Genomic DNA, 17,218 nt, shown 5'->3' with positions numbered 1-17,218 from the left:
GCCGCATTTGAGAACCACTGATGCAACGCAATCAATAACAGATTTATTATCCTGGCAGCGCTCATCCCGAGAGGACGCACGCACCGTACCGTCGGTGCTGTGTCGTAGTTGGTTAAAGCTCGGCGACCGCGCCAGGTACCAATCTCAGCAGTTATATAGACATTACAGTGCAGTACCGACTAGGCATAAGAAGGCACGCTACCATACAGCTCAAATTCAGCAGCGAACGAGTGGTCCTGTTCCGGAAACTGCGAACGAGCACGTTCCCGCATGGTGCCTTAGTTATACATGCGAAGAACACAGAAAGCTACCACTTGGAGTGCAAGAACTGCTCGGTTCCGAGTGCCACATGGTGTGGGAGTGTGCGGGCACCGACATACCACATCACAGCTCTCCTGAAATGCTCTGCATATACGGAATTATGAGAATATGAAATTGTTACCTTTCCTGACACACAGCCGGAATAAGAACAGATATATGTGTCCCCAACACATGATAATACATTACGTATTACCTCAAAAAATTTTGACGCCTTCCTTACATAGGAGGGCTAATCGTTCTGCCGGCATTTTTAATAAAGTTGCTTCACTCGCACCCCGGTTTTAGCTATATACAACCGCAGGAAACGCCATATTGCGACCAACATGAATTCCGTATGTACGGAGTGTAGGGAAAAAATACGAAAGACCTATGTTTGAGGTATATCGCGCTTTAATTGAGACACGAAACCTGTGTCAGACGTTTCTGACATATCATTTCATTATTTTGCTTTTGAAAACATTGGATTATCTGCATTAGTCACGCCTTGGTGCGTAATACTCCGTGGGAATTCTGTATTCCCATAATTCCGTAACGTTTCACTTCGAAACGTTTCACTAGGGTGGCATTGTAGTGTCAGTCCTGTTCACTGAAATTGTTTGTCTTTTATTCAATTTTTTCCGCCATCTTTAGGACTTGAAAGGAATGGGGTTTCAGGGCACCACGCTTTTCCACTATGACTACTTTATCGTGTGAAATCCCCTGATTAGGGGTTAGTTCACCCCAAAGCCGCGAAGACGGCCGGGGCTGCTCAATCATTCCAAATTTAAACTTCGCGGGCTTCTATGAGAAACAAAGAAAGGGGCTCTGGTGTTTGCGTACCCAAAGATAAATTACGTCGTGTCTGTCCAGAAGGACAACCCTATACAACCGTGTTGATTTTCAGGTAATCACAATTAATCAGTTCTCAACGTAGTTCTGAGAAGTTCTGGGACTTCCAGGGTCTGTATCTCTTTTCAAATACACGGGATTCTAAAGGGATTATTCGTTTGCGTAAGGAAGGTTGCAGCCATAATTCGGGCACACTAGATATAACATAAATCATGCCGTGGCTTTCCTGTGAGGCGCCTCCATATCAAAGTCAAAGTTTTATCTTCTTTATTGCCATACCGTAAACCAATAAAAACCGAACCTGTAAAGTCACTGATAAGACGCTGCCTCATCAACACCCGCCCTGCTCTAAAAAAAGTCTACGCTAATTACAGCGGCTTCATGAGCAATGATTTAAAACTTACCACATCTTTATCGTCAGTTTTCGTTAATCTAAAACGTAAATGCGTCAGAAATATTCTGAACAATATTGAAACCTCTGTGAGTTTGTATCTTGCCTTCCGATGACGCCTTTTAAGGCACTCGTGGACAGTCGAAGCAAGCTCGCAGCGGCAACACGGGCGAAATAGGGCGTTGTGAAGAATTCGTCGATGATCACTTCTTGACTCTTTCTCTTTGCTTGCCTTCTGAAATCGACGGTACCCCGGTGACCTTGACGGTGGTATACATCACTCCCATTCGATAGAGGTCGCCCACGCCTAGGCAAATCACGCCGGCTTCGTCAGCAAGGGTACAGAAATTGTGTGTGTTAAATAATCGTTTGGCTGCCCTAAATAACTGAAAATCTACTGAAAATTGAGAACCGTCCACACGTTTCGCTGCCCACATTGACGGCAAACTCGTTATATTGTAGGCGGTGTGATTGCACAACATATGCGTTCGAGGCTGCCTACAGAAATATCACACCGGCTTTATCAGCGAGGATGTAACAAGTCGTAGTGTTACATGATCAAGTTTGACTGCCTTAAATAACTAATAAATGTACTTAAAATTAAAACACTTCAACACGTTTGGCTGCCCACATTGACGGAAAACTCGTCATCTTGCATGCGGTGTAATTATACAACAGTTCTATGTTGTCGAGGCTGCCTACAGAAATATCACAGCGCCTTGGTCAGCGAGAACGTAACAATTCGTAGCGTTATATGATGAAGTTTCATTACCCTACATAAGCCAGAAGTATCGTGAGAAGTTTAGAGACGGCTGTGGCTTTGTATTTCCTTCACGTTTTGCCGCCGTCTTAACATCGACGGCACCCCAATCACATTGACGGCGTTTTGCAACAGACCGATGCAGTCGAATTCGTGCGGACACATTCGCCTTACAGTCTATTTTGTTGTCTGTCCAGTGACCTCGATACTCACAACAACGCGGTTCACTAAACAAACCGGCGGCAGCATGCAACAGGGGCTTCAACCGTAACAGGCTATATACAAGGCTAGCCCAGGCTTTTTGCACAAGAATAAGTCAGGAAATTCAATAAGTGAGGAAAACTATCGAAATTCTTCCACACAAGCTGGGGTTGCCCTTTCATATGGCCCTCAGCACAAGCACTCTCGAGCCATGGGAGGCAGTTTAGAAGGATTTGTTGTTGGGCGAGTTGGTGCATTTTCTCAGAAGGGGTAGACTGCGCTAAGGAAGAAGTAAACTGCGCCTGTCTTCGTGTACCTCTCTCTGTGTAGCGTCTTCCTTAGCGGAGTTTACCCCTCCTGAGAACATGGGAGGCCGCCCTGACCCCCTCCAACCCTGGGGTTCAAAGGAACTTGGTTCTTCGACCATTGAGATTAGGGAAAGAGACCGGGGCCCTGGACGGAGGTACCCACCCGTAGTCAAATCTCAGCCACTGGTTCCAGAATCTCTCTCTCTCTCTCTCTCTCTCTCTCTCTCTCTCTCTCTCTCTCTCTCTCTCTCTCTCTCTCTCTCTCTCTCTCTCTCTCTCTCTCTCTCTCTCTCTCTCTCTCTCTCTCTCTCTCTCTCTCTCTCTCTCTCTCTCTCTCTCTCTCTCTCTCTCTCTCTTCCCTAAGCAAGAAAGCGCGAGTTCAACGCGATATTTTTTTACGATACCATATTTTTTGCTCACACTGCACACAGCCAATTAAAAAAGCTATTTCGGCAATCCGCGTAGCTTTTGCGTCAAGAGGTGAGGTCGGTCTTCGCACCACCAACAACCTGGCATAGTAGCTTCGAAGTGTCTATTTACTTATAGCTAGTGTCACTAGATAAGGTATCAGAGTACCGCCCATGAGGCACGCAAGTCATCAACGGCGGCTATTTTGGCGTTTTAACTCGAAAGATCAAACTGACGTCATATCCGCCACAGAAATGACATCGCCAGAAAATCTTCGATTGACGGTCTGCGCCGGGATTCGAGCCACGAACTCTTTCGCCGCAAGGGAGGTACGAAACGCGCTCCCGACTGCGCTAAAACAGACGCGCGAGTAGAACGACAAACGCGCCTTATATCCTTTTTTTCAGATGGTGCTGCCATCTAGGAGAGGCTAATCGAAGTAGTGCATCATGACGCTAATGAGCGCCGACAGTTGGCGCCTCGATGCCAGCGCCTACGTGTACGGGTGACGCCACCGTAAGCTGCTGAGAAGCCGACTTGCGGATATCGCGCTCGTGACACGGTCCGCTGCTCCTTTCACTGCAGCGGACCGTGTGTTCACCAAACGATTCGGTGACAACCCGTTTAATTTCGTTCGCTGGGTCGGTTTGCAAGCGCCTGTGGTTTTAGTCGGATTCACGCAATGCTCCGGTGCGCGCAATCCAGTTTCTAACGTTGATGCGCATAACGGTGCCATACCGGCGAAATATAAACAGCGATGTCCAAGATCATATCGATGCACAGTAAACATTCAACTGCTCGTGTGAAGGCACATTTCACTTTCGTGTTTTACCGGTTCCTATGGAAGAGGGTACAACCACATTTTTTTTCAGTCTTGCGCGATCACCGCCTTTACGGCCTTGCCGCTAACTTCGAACTTTACAACTAACTTCACAGTGTTCGTTAACAACACTGCCGAAGATGTAGCTAAAGGGAATCTTCGTACACACTTCTGCTGCTGAAATGCTGTTACAGGTGTTGTCTTTGATTCGCGTTCGGAAAGACGTCAATCGCGCTCACCCGCAGAGCAGGGAGGACAAGCTATAGCAGAGTTGACCGACTAAAACGCGGAAAAAACAAAATGGCGGCGTCTGTGAACCTTCGCAGTGTAAGTAAACGTCACGTAATGGGAATTGACCAATGGGTATGGCGTTGGCACGCAACAACAGAGAAAAGAATGCTGATACTCTGAAACCGCGTATCTAGTGACACTACTTATATTTACTTATAGTAGCAAGGCGTTGCGCTGCTGAGCACGAGGTCGCGGGTTCGATTCCCGGCCGCGGCGGCCGCTTTTCTGATGGAGGCGAAAAGCAAAAACGCCCGTGTGTACGAGATCTCGGCGCACGTTAAAGATCCCCAGGTGGTCAAAATTAATCCGGAGCCCTCCACTACGGCGCGCCTCATCGCCTGCGTTGCGTCGGCGCGTTAAACCCTACAATCAATCAACTTATAGTAGCAGATGACACGGCGTCATAATTATAGTTAAGTAAATGCCGCGGCCAAGCAACGGAGTGGCTGGTGCAGGCTAGGGGACGGCAACATTTTGAGCAGTAGGATGGGGTTGTACGCAACCGACTCGGCAGGATCCGCACGACCAACCCGGACGGCCGATCTGCGCTGCCCAGGCGGCGCGACAGGGAAGGTGGCCTTGAGTAGTATACATGCCTCCGCGTTTCCCATACGTTGGTATTGACGATCAACGCTCATCAGCGCAGCGCTTTCGATTTTCTCGCAGCACGGGTTCCAACCCACCACCAAAGCAAAATATATTATTGGGCCCTTCATTTGGCACAAAAAAAAAATGATTTTATGCTCAAACTGGTTTGCAGCGTCGAGGAAACTGCAGCAGGTGAGTTACGAAGCTCTCCCTCAAGCAAGCAAAGGGCTCCGTGCAGCGCCGATCGAAGAATGCTGCCCTGGCCGCGCAGACTGCGCTGTATGTGATTTCGCTCGTTTTCAATCGATCGGTTGATTGTAGGGTTTAACGCGCCGACGCAGCGCAGGCGATGAGGCGGGCCGTAGTGAGAAGCTCCGGATTAATTTCGACCACCTGGGGATCTCAACGTGCGCAAAAATCTCGTACACACGGGCGTTCTTGCTTTTCGGCTGCACCAGAAAAGCGGCCACCGCTCGTTTTCTATAGTTAGCAGCAATTTAAAAGTGCAACGTGATGTAACCTGAATTAGCCTTTCGTACATGTCAGTGGTACATATGCTGCGGCGAGCGGTGGCTGCGTATAAGTGATGAGGAAGTTGAACAGACACAGGGCGATTCGCGATTGCGTGACAGGCGATGTCAAGTCAGTGCCGATTTTTAGTCGCTGTAGTGCATTCATTTCTTCTGTTTAGACCCTTCACGGCGCCTAGCTTCTGTAAACATGAATCAGGCCTCCTTTGTGACCTTTCTCGAGGTGTGAGCAAAAATTTTGTCAAGAGCGCGCTTTAGTTGTTGCTCAGTCACTCATTATTGTCCTGGTCACTAACATGCATTTTCAGAGAGGTAATATGGACGTGGCGCCATCAAGAATGCATCTGCGTATTGTCTGACCGCCGGTCCCGTTGCGTTTGCTAAGTTGCTGAATCTTATAACAGATTATGAGATTACAAACTGAAAGGGTAATTGGATGCGGGAAGCGCGAGATGTAACTGTTTTGGGACGACGCTGTTTAATTGGGACGACGCGCAGAAAAATAGCAAGGCTGCAATTTTTGTATCAACTATATAATAACAAATTCAACTTGTATTCCAGGCTACACTTGCACCCCCCAGGGCGAGTGTCGCCACGAACAGGTCACTCTCATGCTGTGACGCCATACGTGCCACGCGTTGATGTCTTTAAATTTTCTTTTCTTGTAAAAACTATACTTGAGTGGAACAACCTTGGTGCAGATCTATTTATTGACACACCCACAGCTGAATCGTTTGAGCGTAAGCTGTCATTGTGTGTTTTCTGAAAGCATTGTTTGTCTATCGCGGAACTGGTGTTACATGTTTGTGGAAAATTATTTTCCTCCAACCCCTGTAACAGCCCGCAAGGGCTAACAGTGTTGGAAATAAATAAATAAATAAATAAATAAATAAATAAATAAATAAATAAATAAATAAATAAATAAATAAATAAATAAATAAATAAATAAATAAATAAATAAATAAATAAATAAATAAATAAATAAATAAAAATAAATAAACAAATAAATAAATTTGTCGACAACAGTAGTCCACCTTCGGAAGGAGTAGCAGGAGGAGCAGAGTAGCAAGTTAGACTAGCCAGGGAAAGTCAATCTTCAAAAACAAAGCGATGCAGAAAGAGACGAAACAGCACAACGAGCAGAAAGGATGAACGTTGGGCAATATGAGATAGCGGGCCTGCCTTTTCGCACGTGTTATCTACTTTAGTGCTGTTTTAACGCGCAGGATTCTTTGCCGAGTACACCCACAGTCAAGACCGTTATAACGCCTTGCATTTCCACAAAAATGCAGATATCACGGAAGTTTCACCTGTAATCGTTATAATAACGCAAATGTAGATAATTGGTCGGACAGTATTTTGAAAAACACAAAAAATTTTGGATAGAGAAGACTCACACTCAGGATGGTGGCATAAGAATGCTACGCGTTAGTAGATAATTCTGTGAGTTTCTGCAGAATATTTGTCTTCCAGACAAAACACGTAGTGCCTGAAAAGTTAGGCGATGCACGTTCTAACAAAAGGACAAAGTGCGTACCGTACGCTGAGAGTTTTCTCTGTAATACCTGGTATCATCGTTTGAATCCGTTACAAAAATGCGAAGTTGAACGCCCTACCCTAACAGAAACAATGAAGATTATATTAGGCGCCGCAGCGCCAGCTGCTTTCGCAGTGATGAAAAGTTTGGTTGTGAAAGGTAGGACAAAGGAAGTGACGTCTGAGCGAAATCTACCTTTTGGTGTTTGCTTATTAGAATGCTGGAGGCAGCAAATAAGAGCAGACATTATTCGGGCTGGAACTCAGCGCGGAATAAATTTCTGGGTCCCGGCTTTTTTTAACGGCGAAGCTGTTTAGCAAATCGTAATTTTCCTTTTCCCCTTTCCCCCTTCCCCCGCCGAGTAGCATGTCGGTGTCGAAATTCCGCCAAACTCTCGGCTTTCTCCTCTAATAAAGAGCCCTCTCTCTCTCTCTATCATTTTCGTTCTTGTAGGCAAAGCGCGAGGGGTAGCGCTCCTCCTCGTCCCATCTCTTGTTTCGTCCTGGGTCTGCCTCACGCTTTGCCTACAAGAATGCATCACCAACAAGTCCAACTTTACACTCTCATCTTTTTCGTGTCCACAGTGAAAAATACCAAGAAATTGGCGAGCGCGCGCACGTGAGCGCGAGCCTCGCGGCGACCTCCCGGCAAGTAACAAAACCAAGAAAATGCTTAGCGCTCGTGTATGCGTGCCTCGCGGCGACCGTCCAGCGTCCCCGGCACATGTTTATCACGCCAAGCATACCCACTTAGGGAGATTGGCAAAGATTGGCCAAAAGTCCAAACACCAGAGTTCGCGGTGATCGGGGCAACACTTGCTCGGAACGAGAAAGACACATACATCATTGCGTACGTCCCTCCAAGGTGATGTCCGAGGAGCATCACTTCAAAAAATGAAGCAAGCTCACACTTATAGCAACAATGATGAAATAAAGGTCGTGGCGCAAGCGAAGAAGAAGCAAATCGGCTGCAATGATGGACTTAAACCTTCGTGATGGTCGTGAAAGTTGCGCACAGCTTCGCTACCTTCAAGTCTTATGCATTAGTGTAAGCTTCATTTCTGTGTTTTCTCGTAGAAACACACTTACCAAAAATGCTGTCGTATTTGATGCCCCGAAGCTGTACTTCTGTGCAATGAGCCACACCGTATATTGAAAGCCGGCAGAGCACAGCACCACACGTGGGGATCTTTAACGCGCGCCGAAATCTCGACACATGGAAGTTTTTGTTTTGTGTCTACATAATTGAACAACAACAAAAAATGGCAGCCGGGTGCGGTGATCGAACCCACATCTTTGTTGTCGGCAGCCGCGGATCTGACACGAAGCAGCTCTTGGGGGTTACACTTGTAGAGTATTTACCCTTTCCAGGTGTGCTACCTTTTTTAAAGAAATTTGTGAAATGCAACGAAAATGCACATTTCGGGTGTTGGCCTTCGCTGTTGCGCAGAGCAGCAATCTTGCGACCCAATTTTCTTTACACAGTCGCAGCGAGAAAAGGGAAAAGCATGCAGGGTTTCATATGGCACGCGGACTGCCAAGGATTGGACGTTTCGCTTTCTCAGCCTTGCACTCTGTTTCTTCCTTCGGTTCAGTTCCGGTTCGGGTTCGCCGTGCTAAAAAAATAACGGTTCGGGTTCGGGTTCAGTTCCAGCAAAAATACCGGTTCGGTTCCAGTTTTCGGTTCGGTTCGCGGTTCCGGTTCGACACCCTGATTTGCCAGCGCGGACAGTGTCGTCTCCAAAGGTCATGGACGCTTAATTAGTTACACGATGGCGTCATGCAAGTCAGCTACTCCTTGCCTGGACCCACCTAAGACTTGAAAAGGCTGCCAACTTGTGCGAAGTCTGTAAAAACCACCGGTCTTGGTTAAACCTAAAACATGCCAAGATGATGCTTGGCAGTGCAGGAAATTGTCACGAAGGGACATGAATAATTCGCAAAAAAGCGTAGTTGGAGCAGTGGATAAGTCGTTTGAGCTGTGCAGCGAGAAATCACAAATATCGAAAGATTTGACAAATGTCATCAGGGCTGCAACCCATTTAAAACTACAAGCCTCGTTCCGCTCTAAATTCTCAAAGCGTGGTCACCCTCGCAGGACCCGTCGGCGCCGTGGCTTAGTTGGGGAACTCAGTGTTCAATTTGTAAACAACCAGAAACGATAGAGCACGTTTTTCTGCATTGTTGGGCTGCGGTATTTTTGTGGGATGTCCTCCAGAGGACCCTGCATAAAGATTTCCCGCTGAGCCCCCATGGCATACGCTATCTAGCGGTCGAAAACGAGGAGGGGGCGCCCTTGGACCTCGTTATGTTGGTGGCCTTGCATAGCATATGGCGCTCGCGCATGGCCTGGCTCCACGGTGATGTGGACGCCCGCCCTACGCGGCAATGGTTTCGTGAGTCTATATCCCAGTACGTAGAAGTCCAGAAGCGCAAGGCATACACTCCTGAGTGGCTGTCAAGGATAGAACCATTGACTATGCTTAGGGAATTTTAGAGAGACATCAGCCTTCATATAGGTTGGTGGCTTGTCGCTCGAGTTGCTCATGTGAATAAGTTTGTTTTGTGTTTCTGTGTTGTGTCGAAGACCGGCATTAAAGAAAAAAAAAAAAAAAAAAAAAAAAGCGCCGTGGCTTAGTTGGTTAAAGCGCCTGTCTAGTAAACAGGAGATCGTGAGTTCGAATCTCACCGGTGCCTGGCCGAGATTTTTTTTTTTTTTGTCAATGCCGCTTCTTTGTTTTCACCATTCCTTTGAGGGCGCGCAGGTCATCGCGCATCTGTTGTTTCATGGAAACTAACATTCGTAATCAACTCGCATTTTTGAGCAGGTCCCAGAATTCTCGCGTGGCGACGACATCATTCGCCATTCCATATTGTTTCCATCCCAAGGGGTGCCCTAAAAGAGAAGGTCCCGTACGTGTCAGTTATTCATATGTGCAGGTGCAGATCCCAAATATTGCAGTTCAGGAAGTCAAGAGGTAACGCAAGCAGCTATTAAAGATGCTAGCCGAAGTTTCTTCTGCTACGTACATATTCAGGCTTTCCAGCGCGACTGCATGCTTTACAAATGAACACCTCAGTCTCCGAGACGGCATGCCAGCTTTTGTTTGACACCGGCGACGTCTTGGCGTCATAAGGCGCCAGGTGGCTGACAGCGTAGTCAGGCTACGACGGTTTAAGTGTTCACTGTCATATGCGAGCAGAAAACGCAAACGAAAGTACGCCTCTTGCGCTGCGCCGGAGCCGATGCAAGTAGGACCCGCCACCTGACGGACGTCGGAGTAACGATTTTCCTCCCATGTTCCAGACGGCCGGCGCCTGCGCGAGTGGCGCCGCACTCAAACCCAGCAATGAAAGCTAGCAACGCGGCCTCGGGATAAATGAGTACTGAAGAGCTGGCCCCCTCGACAGGTTTGAATTCACTCTCTCTTAACCGTCGAGTGGCGGATGGGGCATACGAGAGTACACCAAGGCGCTCGGGTAGTCACGACAAGCTGTGTAGACCCACCCCTCCGCCCGGAGTTTATCTGGACACCCTCCCTTGAATCGCTAAATTTTGCTCATGTCAATTCTTGTATTAAACGCCTGGGTAGTTTGGTCAAGGTCCAACAAAAGGACCAGTGAAATACCACGAGACAGAAGCACCTACGTCTACATCTACATTTAAATTCCTGCCCAGTTCTTTCTTGGGCCTTTTTTTTCCCCATCCCCAACCCACAGCAGAGAAGCACGTAGGCGACTGTAAATGCCGGCAAACCTCTCTGCTTTACCAATAAAGAGCCTTCTCTCTCGCTCTCTGTACATTTAAAATTGGCAATTTGGCGAGGCGAAGGGCTACGGAAGCTAATCCTTGCGTTTTAATAAATTGTGAGCATCAAAATACAATCACTGCCCGCTTTATTAGTGCATAATACCGTGTGCTTCCTCAGCATAGTTTCAAAAACCAAAATCTCCTCATTGGCTCCGGTAACAAGTTTGAAAATGTCCTTGTACGTTAAAATATGGTCAGACATTTAAAAACTGAATGCTGACCTTTTTCGGTAAAAACTGAATTTTCTAAAAAAAAAGTGTTTTTTCAGACCTAGTAGAAAACATTGCCTCCCAGGTGTATATAGAGCAAAAGGTAAATTACGTTACGGGGGTGAGCATTTGCTTAGTAGACGTCTAATAGATGTCTAGTAGAGTACTAGGCGCTTAGACGTCTTACAGGGGACTAAAAAACAGTTTGTATAGTTTATCTAGCCTCCCGCTTTCCCTGCACCCCCTCCAGCCATTGGAACCCCCCCTGGAATTGATTCCTGGGGAAACCCCTGACGAGAAGCGCCCGCGTCAGAGTGGTCACTGCGGCGCTTGTTTATAGAACACTAAATGCAGCCGTGTGGTTGCGTTTGGGTGGAGAGAAATTTCGCCCGTGGCCGAAATAAAACGATGGCGTACAATTTCCATGTGCGTTTCTGTTCGATGCGGTGAGGCGAGGTAAACCAGGCTTGCGTTAGGATCGCCCATGCCTCTCCCCGGACGTGTTGCACGCACATACCAGACAAATCTGGATCCGTCCGCCTCTTGTAGCGTTCGGTTCGTAGGTTCTTTCGTCGACGCTTCGTCGCGTCACTTTCGGCGCTTCGACGCCAGTCCTGACGGTCGCGAATACAACGCACGACACCGAGGCATCGGGGAGAAGAGAGCTTTACAAGAGAGGAGAGGAAGCGGCCTTCCTGTACTGATTTGCTCGGCGCGCTGCATTATATGCCCACAAACTAACTACGCAGACGATGCAGCTAGTCAGCGCTTATCCGTTGGCCACGAGGCCGATACGTGCTTTGGGATAGGGCACCTAATATTGCATAACCAAGCCGAAATAGCGGTGTCATTAGTCAGAAGCAACCCTCGAAGAAAATGGCGCAAAAAAAAAAAAAAAAAAAAACAGCCTGAGAGTTTAAAAAATTCGAGAGAAATTGGAATTCGCACTGAGAAGTGGCCGAATAATGAAGCGTCCGGCAATAAAAGCAGCAGTAAGCCAAAGTGGGAGATGGATCCAATGAATTCAAGAGAACCCAATCAGCAAGTGTCACGACCATACCTGCCAGGTTTCCCGATTGTCCGGGAGACCCGAATGATGGTTTTGTACGATTGTAATTTCTACGGCCCAAACAAAAATCTCCCAACCAGCGCCTCTTTCTTAGCAGGTCAGGATAAATAAAATTTTTACCACCACCCCCATCACCACCTCCTAAATACGAACCTGTGTTTGGCGAAACCTTTCTTCCAGTCTGGGCACATTGAGCCCGAGCTAGCTGAGAATCCAATCCAATCCTACGCCAATTGATATCGTCATCAGTGAAGAGCTTAAAAAGCATAGTAGTCCTTCCTGAATTATATTATTCCCTGTGCTCTAAGCCGGCAAATGCCTTTGTGTATGCTTTTTTGGACCCCCCCCTCCCTCTTTATGAAATGCTTCGTTAGGAGCCTTTCAGGGTAAAAAAAAGAACTTACTATGACGATGAAGTACGGTCCCTGAGCACGTTCCTCAACCCTTCCTCCCTCTTTTCTTGTGAGAGAGACATAGGTACACCAGACTTTGGTTAGAACACAGTGAAACTATCAGTACAGTCATCGATGCATGATAGAAGAGTTGTTTTCTGGAGTTCTGGACTATGTTGTCACCGATGAGACGATGGATTTTGGCGGTTAAGAGTTGATAGGATAGGCTTTATTGCCACGAACTGGTGATGTTATAAGCAGCGTCCGACAGCTTTCCGAGACCGAACGACGTCGTCTTCCTCCGGTCGTGAGTCGATGATGATTGCCGATGGCGGTCTGATGATGATTAAGAGAGATGAGCTCGGTTGATAGAGGGGTTGACCGTTCGCCGCGCCAGTGAATACTAATGCTTGCGGCAATATATTCTAGACCCCGACCTCTTCAATACGTCGAGTACTTAAAGTGAAGAAGGTTTGAAGGGAAATTTTCCTTCCCGTCTCAAGAGGAGAGCGGAAGTGACGTCAATAAAAAGCCGAAACCAAGTAGTTTGAAACCGAAACCAAGTAGCAAAGCGGCGCCAAACATAGTAGGCGGGCATTGACCGCTCTTGGTGGTGGACTACATTGCCGGAGCATTGCTGCGTGCCGCAGTGCACGCAACGCGGAAATACCGGTCCCAATGCAGAAAAGGTACGTGAAGTTCCACGCTCTTGAACGAACTTTCTGACGCGAACTATGCCGGCACGAGCAACCTTTGTGACACGCTGGGCGCGGTGCGCTGGGAGCGAATATTTGTCGTTGGTTCGCTAAGCGCGGGATTTCGTAGTCGCTGTCCGGAGGAAAAATACAGCTGCGTTCGAGTTCCGTGGTCCAGCCTTTGCATTCTAAATGAAGCCTGAGAGTACGCCACCTATTTATGTGACTGACAGCGGCGCTCGAGCGGAAAAAGTTACACACGCTGTCAAAATTAGGCTTTGTTTCTTCACTCGTCCCTGTGGCTCTGCGCCCGCTTCATCTCATTGTTAAATGGTACCGCTTAGCCCCTAGACGAGCCTTTATCTTACCTAGGGCTGTAAACAAACTTTTTTTTGCCGCACTACGCCCTCACTGCGCGGTTGAAAATTTCCTCTGTGGCGGGCGAGCACGGTACGGGAGTGTGTTGTTGGTTTCTTTTACGTTGCATTTAGCCGCGTGTCGTTGCGGAAGTGGCGTACACTGTTTTATGATAATCTAACGTTGGAAAATTCGAGCTTTTGCACTTGGTTCCCGATTTGCCGGGCTGACAGGTTTGTTGTTACGTCAAGTTAACTTGTTGCCCATTGTCATTTCAGCCACGATGCATTTACTGTCGAATATTTTGCGACTAAAATACACACTCACTCCCCTAGTTTGTCACATGCTGCATGCATGCCTCCGAAGTAATGATAGTGGCCATTGCTGTAGGTAGCTGAGGCAATTTTCAAGTTTTCTTCAAAAAAACAAAAACAAAAAAAACGGCCAGAGTTGCGTCAGCCCGCCGCGCATCAGCTTGAGTGCTTTTGCTTTTTTTGTATCTACAGTGAAAAGCCCAGTAAATTAAACTACTTCGCTGATTTACAGCGCGTGCAGTATAGCAAACTGTGGATATAAATGAAACAAAGGGAAGCATTCGCGCACCCCTGCATGCCGCGGTCTAGTGAACACAACGTTGCCCAGCCTCTGCGTGATCGTGAGATGACCACGGCGTAATGTGACTTGAATGCTTGCTGGTAGCTCATAGGTGATCCTTCAGGTGCCATGCCAGTCTTTGTTTCCGCCACTGTGGGGGGTGAGGCCAGCAAAAGTGAGGCAAAAAACCCATTTCCAAGGCTACCAAGTTTTCTCCCAAGCGCCTCCACGGCACTTTGTTGCTGCTCGCATTGCTCCTGTACTCGACCTGCATCGAACAGACGCATTGGCAAGGAAAGGTAGGGGTCATTTTCTCGTGGGCTTCTCTAGTCAATGTCTTGGACACTCGCTGGCTTGATGCCCTGCTGTCTCGGACGTCCCCACTGTTGTGGCAGCTCAGTGCACGCAAGCTCTGGTGGCGCCTCTTTAAAACCTTGAGCTTGCAAGATGACGAGTAGGTGCACAGCTACCAGGATGTGACTACATGCTCCACTGCAACCAGCCGGGCAATCGCAAGCTGCCTCACAATCGCCCCACTGTCCGTCTCAAACGTGAGGCACACAACATAGGGCCGGCCCCTTTTCTTCTGGGAGCGAAAGCAGCCGCTGAGCACATGTATGAGGCCCAACCTGCAAGAACAGAGAGAGTAACAGTAAATAGCGCTCAGGGAAGAACAGGACTAGTCCGCTACAGTTTATTGTAAAGGGACAGAGCGGAAAGCAGTGGCCGCAAGGAACAGACTCAAAATGACCAGGTTTTGTGTCTTGCTTAACAATGTTGCAAGGGCAATAATCTGTACCTCAAACAGCAATGATGTCAAAATTGTCTTTCAAGTTCGAGCGTGCAAGTATCGCTGCATGCTTTGTTAATGTATTTTCAAGAGAAGGAAGTTTAAAATTTATAAACCTCACCGTGGGTAATGATACCAGTACCCGCATAATCGTGTTTGTCATAACTTAAGCAAGCAATATATGATTTCCTGGAACTCACTTCCAGAACTTCTCGAGATAAACAGGTAAACAATCGGGCTATACCGATGACCCATCGAATTAAAAAAAAATCCCTTAATTCAGTGAGTTCAAGCTAACGAGGTTTTACTGTATTATCCGGGCGCACTGAAGACATGCGCTTTAGAAACAAATGCAACCACTCCACTGCAAAAAAGGAGAAGCCAGGCACACAAACAGATTTTTGCCAAGAACATGCGCAATAAATAAAGAAAACGCACACAAAAAATACAAGGCATTTGTGCACTTTTATAGTTGACTTCGCCGCAAAGCGCGATTGCCTTGCGGTAAACGCGCGGGCGGACGACCGTCACCGAAAACGGCCGCAACTTTCACCCTGAGGAGACCCAACTGGCGGCAGCTGGAGGGCGACCATCGAAAGGGCGTCCGTGCCTGCCTGGTCCTGCCCCGAAACTCGCAGTGCGACAGGACGCTGGCTGAGGCAGGGGTGTGGACGCTGGAGATGACGGCCGAGCAGCGGGCCCTTGGCCACATCGACCGGCTGCGCCGAGCCGAGGGGGGAGGACCCCTGCTGCAGCGGCTGCGCACCCACCGGCACTCACGCATGGGGCGCATGCTGGTCCGGTACGAGCGGGTGGTAGACACCATAGACATGGGGCCCTCCAGCCACCCTCCGGACCTGGCGGCCGAGTTGCACCTGGAGATTCCGGGCCTGCGCAGCAAGCGGCACACGCCCCAATGCGGGCTGCTGCAGCTGGCCCGGGCCGTCGTCTGGAAAGACCTGGAGGGCCACACCCTGGCCTATTCGGATGGCTCTGTGCGGCAGCGGCAGGGCTCGGCTACAGCGGCCGCCGTGCTGGGAGAGGCCACCCGGCAGGCACGGCTGCACTACGCCGCATCCTCGGCCACGGCAGATCTTGTGGGGGTCCAGCTGGGCCTGGACCTGCTGCTGGAGCTGGAGCCCGCACCCGAGCGCTGCGCCCTGCTGTGCGACTCCCGGGTGGCTCTGCTGCGCATCCGGGAGGGCGACCCGCACTCCCCTCTGGTTCGGGGCGTGCGCGAGAAGGCGGAGCGGCTGGCAGACAGGGGTGCCCGGCTGCGGCTGCAGTGGGTGCCCGGCCACATCGGGCTCGAGGGCAACGAGCGGGCGGACGAGCTGGCCGCCGAGGCCCACGAGCTGACGCCCGCGGCCACGGATGCCCAGGCAGCGGTGGACGACGCCCGCCTGCTTATACAGCGGCACGTGCGGGCACAGCACCCGGACCCACGGCTGGCCGCTGGAGAGGTCCCACCACCGGTGCGGGCTGCCCGGCTGGCCCGACAGCAGCGTTCGGCCATCCTGCGCCTCCGCGTGGGGGCTGTCTGGACGGCTGAACGGAAACACCGCTTGGGGCTGGCCGACAGCCCTGCCTGCCAGCACTGCCGCGCACCTGTTCAGTCCCTGCCGCACCTGCTCTTCGAGTGCCCTGAGTATAGGGCAGGGAGGCCGGAACTGCTGGCAGCCCTGGGGGGAAGGGCTCGGCCGCTAGACGAGCTCCTATGGCCACCGGGCAACACCAGGGAGAGGGACAGCGTCCATGGAGCGCTGGGCGGATACCTGGACGCCTCTGGGCTCCGCCTGGCGCTACACTCCCTGTGACTGTGGACCCAGTGACTGTGTGTCTAGACTTTCCCTTTTTTTTCCCTCTTGTGGACCAGACATTGTGTGTGCGTGTGTGAGTGTGCGTTAACTTGTAAATATGCCCCTCTCTCCCCTGTCTTCTGTAAATAAGTCACTGCTATCCTCTGTCTCTCCTCTCTATGAATATCTCACCCCTGCCCCAACTCCCACACCAGCAGGCGTTCCGGTGTCCACCCCTAGGTGTGACAATTTACGCCTGCTGGTGGTCTTTCCTTTCCTTTTCCTTGTCAATAAATTCATTCATTCATTCATTCCGTTAACATCTTCGCCAAAAATAATCCAGTAAATTCGATATACAGCATTTGAAAATAACTAATCCACCCACTATCGGCACGGTCTAGCGATTGTTGCTTTCCTCTTTCAGGGTTAATGCAACACGGTCCCCGCTACGCATTCGCATGGTAAACAACGGTGAACTGCAGAGTGCTAAACAAAGTCTCGTACCGGTTAACTCGCGTCA

General features: G+C 49.3%; 1 non-coding gene across 1 annotated transcript; it reads left to right on the top strand.

The window, feature by feature from the left end:
• The first annotated feature begins 9,605 nt into the window (after positions 1-9,605).
• Trnat-agu (transfer RNA threonine (anticodon AGU)) lies at positions 9,606-9,679 on the top strand. The gene has a single exon. It is a non-coding gene; the product is annotated as a tRNA-Thr (tRNA).
• Positions 9,680-17,218: the final 7,539 nt, after the last annotated feature.

The sequence above is a fragment of the Haemaphysalis longicornis genome, unplaced genomic scaffold (genome assembly GCF_048455015.1).
Source record: "Haemaphysalis longicornis isolate Haplotype H1 unplaced genomic scaffold, Haemaphysalis longicornis Haplotype H1 scaffold_6, whole genome shotgun sequence".
Taxonomy (NCBI): domain Eukaryota; kingdom Metazoa; phylum Arthropoda; class Arachnida; order Ixodida; family Ixodidae; genus Haemaphysalis; species Haemaphysalis longicornis.
Note: the sequence above shows the minus strand (reverse complement) of the source record. Positions and strands in the feature narration are given on the sequence as shown.